At 41.4% G+C, this 4,203-nt stretch overlaps 1 non-coding gene across 1 annotated transcript; it reads left to right on the plus strand.

Annotated features, from left to right (window-relative positions):
• Positions 1 to 3,907: 3,907 nt before the first annotated feature.
• Positions 3,908 to 3,980, plus strand: TRNAR-CCU (transfer RNA arginine (anticodon CCU)). The gene has a single exon. It is a non-coding gene; the product is annotated as a tRNA-Arg (tRNA).
• The last annotated feature ends 223 nt before the right edge of the window (positions 3,981 to 4,203 follow it).

Genomic DNA, 4,203 nt, shown 5'->3' on the forward strand with positions numbered 1-4,203 from the left:
TGAACCCCTCCCTCCCTAGCAGCACTGTGGAAGAAAGGCCTTGTGATCTGCTTCTGTAAAGATTACAGCCAAGAAAACCCTATGGAGCAGTTCTGCTCTGTAACACATGGGGTCGCTACAAGTAGGAATCGACTAGATGACAACATTATTTTGTTTTCTGTTTGTCTTTTTTAACCCTAAATCGACCTAGCTGCTCTCCCAAACCTCCAGCTACAGGAGAAATATAACCAGGAGAACACAGGACTTGTTTCTCCAGCAGTCTGTCCCCTCACCCCAAAGCGAAAAGCATGGAATCCATCACTTAGAGTTTCCTTCTGGCCTCACTCACTCCAAGGGGCCACATCCAGATGGAGAAAATAGATAAGATGGTCATGCACATTTACATACATTTGCATATGTCTCGCCTATCCACACAAAGATATGTAGTTCATTCACAGACAATTTTCAAGTTGAATGTGATTATTGCCACCTTCAGGTTGTCATGGATCGGTTTTGCTCTTCTCACCCGCCCACAGGTGACACTGGATGGGAAGAGTGTGTGTGAGTGGGGAGGGAAGGGCAGCCCTTACAGAGATACAGGAACACTCTGCTCTGCAAAGTGGCAGGGAGATGGAGCAGCAAGGACACCTCCAGCCCCTAATCCTCAAAACACTCCAGTGGTGACTGCTCAGTCACATCTGCTTCATCCATGCTGACATAACAGCTACACTGATTGGAAGTTCTTGGCAAGTTATACCCTTTTCACTGTTAAGGTGGCAATGCAATACAAAAAACCCCTCTGGCACCCGGGACGGTGGGCAGATGATGAGCATTATATGAATATAAGCTGTCAAGTCTCTGCAGGTTTTCAGTCTCTTTAGAATCTTTTCCTTGTGACTATACTCCTCCAGGTCCTCTTACCTTTTCGCATAGAACCAGCATTTCCTACTATTTGGCTCACAGTGAGCTCTTCCCAACCGCCTTTTAATGGTGCAGAGGCTCAAAAAGACCCAGAGGGGAGCCTATTTGGTCTTTCAGTCTGCCAGACAGTCAGCAAAATGGCTGGGTGCCTAGAGAACACAGGGAACAAAGGACAGACACAGTCCTCGCTGTGCTCTCTGACACTGAGAAGGGTCTCAGAAGCAATGGGACACCACCACTTTTCTTCTTCAGATCGTTAAGTCAGAGAAAAGGCTCTCCTGGCTGATGGTTCCAGTGAGTTTGAATTCTCAGGTAGGTATATATTAAGTGAGAGTATTGTGTTACCAATTTCATAGATTCAACATTCTCCTATACGAATATGCTGATCAGCTAGCTAATCAACACTTATCTTCTATGTGCCTCAGTAAGCCCTGACCTTAGTACCTCAAACATAGTAGGAATTCAATAAATACTTGCTAACTGTGTTGAATGTAGTAGAGGTATTGTGCTATCTACTACTGTGGGAGTCAGAAACTGAAAACAGACAGGTCCTGCCATCTAGGAACTCTGTCTACAAGACACTTGACATATTTTATTAGGATGAGCAAAGGCACTGAAGTAAGGGACTCAAGTTCAATTACCAGCTGTATGACCTGGGACAAGTCACAGAATTTCTCTAAGTCTCAGCTTCCACATTGCATAAATGGGCTATTTGCAGGATTAAGTCCCTAGATGGCGCAAACTGTCTGCATTCAACTGCTAACCCACCCAGCAGTACCACAGAAGAAAAGGCCTGGCAATCTGCTTCCGTTCAGATTACAGCCAAGAAAACCCTATGGAACAGTTCTACTCTGTAACACATGGGGTTGCCATGAGTTGGAATCAACTCAATGGCAACCAACAACAGTTTGCAGGATCAAATTGGCTAACATCTACAGAGCTAAACACAATGGTTGGCACTGAGCAAGCTTTCAAGACAGTAGTTAAAATATAGAAAGGCATAATTAAATACCAAATATGTGGTTTAGAGTTGGACAATTTTTAGAATTAGAAAGAATCATAAAAAGCCTCTAATCCAATGTTTTCCAAACAATTGTCTGTAGACTGGTGCCAGTTTGTGATGGTTTTCACCAGTCTTCAGTAAGATGAAAAAAACAAAGAGGCAATGTAGTAGCAGACTATTCTTTCTTTGATTGAATTTTCCTTTTTTCTACTAAGTTGATAAAAGACATATGATAGGATTGTTAAACTTCCTTTTTCTAATGAGTTCATAAAAGGTAGGATTAATAATCCTATGTCAGTCCTCCATTTATTATTACTGTTCTGTTTATGAAATATAAAATTTGGAAAACCATTGCTCCAGGTTACAACCCATAGAGTACCTATAATACGTCGTCTTTTTGGCTTCTCTTGGATACTTCAAGGGCCAAGGTGCCATCACTGCTGGGGGGCATCGTTCCCTTTAGATGCTAGGTAGAGATAACAGAACAAAACGAATCCCTCCTTCACACAACCTCCTTTCAGAGTTTTGAAGGCAGCAATCATGAGGTGCCTGGTATAGTGGGAAGGGCCTTTGGTTTAAAATAAATTCCACTTCTGCCAGCATGTGAGTTAGTCCTCTAAACCTCTGTTGACTAGGCTAAGAGCATCTACCACTGAAGAATGTTGGAAGGATCAAGGAAGATGATGTGTGCGCAAAAATAAAAGTGCTTTGAAAATGGTGACGTGCCATGGAAATATTGCCTCTATTGTTATAGGACAGACCCATTTCCAACATAAGATCTTTATACAATGCTGCATCTACTCTTTACCCTCAGGTCTTACTCCTCTGGATCTGGAGTGGTTCGTCAATGCTCCGCATAAAATATTATGCCCAGAACTGAACACAATCTTTAGATCTAGTCAATTATATGGAATAAAATGGAACAAAGAGCTGGACTAGATGGTCTTTAAGGTCTTGGCCTCAATGACTACCATCTCTTCTGACCTGAGCACTCTACTTTAATGCTACAATCACAGCACAGATGGGTCTTCTTTCCTTTCTGGCCAGCTAACATCCCCCAAATCCCAGGAAAGCTATTATTTTAGAGCAACTAGAAGCTTTTCCCTTATCTGTTTTGACTGCACAACTACAGCAATGTTAATCTATCTCTCCCACCTTAAAAAGCTTCTCTTTGGAGAAAATGGCAACAAAATAAGATTTTGATAGGTCTTCATTTCCTTTGACGTCTATTACATTTTACCATCTCCATTAACCCATTAGTTCCTTTTTTTTTCTCTTATCTGGAATATCCCTTTAAAAGCCATTTCTGATTGTTATTTTGTCAAAGACCTTTGCATTCTGCTCTTTAACCTGTCTCGTAATGTCCTGAGAAGCCTAGTGACATATATAGAAGTACAGCATCGAGGTTAAGAGTGTTCACTCTGGAGCCAGCTTGCTTGGATTCAAATTACATCTCTGCTATTTGTTGATTGTCTGACCCTGGGCCAGTATCTTAACCACTCTGTTTTTAAGATCCTTTATCTGTAAAAAGAAGATAAATATTGCACCTACTTCATAATGCAAATATATGTAAAAATATATGAGAAAAGTACCTGGCACACAGTAAATCTTCAGTAAATATTTGACATTAATATTATTATTGTCCTTCCAGGGCCATGTGAACTTTTGAATTTGTTCTGAGTTTTGCTCTCCTCATATCTTTTTAACAGGTCTTTATGCAATCTGAGATCATCAAAAAGCTCTTTATGCAACCTCGTGGGTTTGGTTAGCTGCCTTCTCCTTTTTTTATCGGGATGACTCATGATTATTTTATCAGAATTTCATTTCTTAGAAGTGCCCATCCCATTAGAGAGCAGAGCTCCATTATTATTTTGCATCATGGGTCACTAGATCATAATCCTGTGCTCTGAACTTGTAGAAATCTGCTCTCCTAGTGTCTGAGGTACACCGATCAGAATATATTAATTAATGGCTTCTTACACTGGATCGCAGTGGCCTAACGAAGCCCCAATGGCCTAATGGATAAGGCATTGGCCTCCTAAGCCAGAGATTGTGGGTTCGAGTCCCATCTGGGGTGCTTGCATTTTAATGGGAGCCCTGGTGGTATAGTGGTTAAGAGCTACGTCTGCTAACCAAAAGGTTAGCAGTTCAAATCCACCAGGCACTCCTTGGAAACCCTATGGGGCACTTCTACTTTGTCCTATAGGGTCGTTATGAGTCAGAATTGACTCAATGGCAACAGGTTTAGTTTGTTTTTTTTTGTTTATACTGTTTACCAAGAGAAATTGAGATGGTCTTAT

This window comes from Trichechus manatus, unplaced genomic scaffold (assembly GCF_000243295.1).
Source record: "Trichechus manatus latirostris isolate Lorelei unplaced genomic scaffold, TriManLat1.0 scaffold00300, whole genome shotgun sequence".
Classification (NCBI taxonomy): domain Eukaryota; kingdom Metazoa; phylum Chordata; class Mammalia; order Sirenia; family Trichechidae; genus Trichechus; species Trichechus manatus.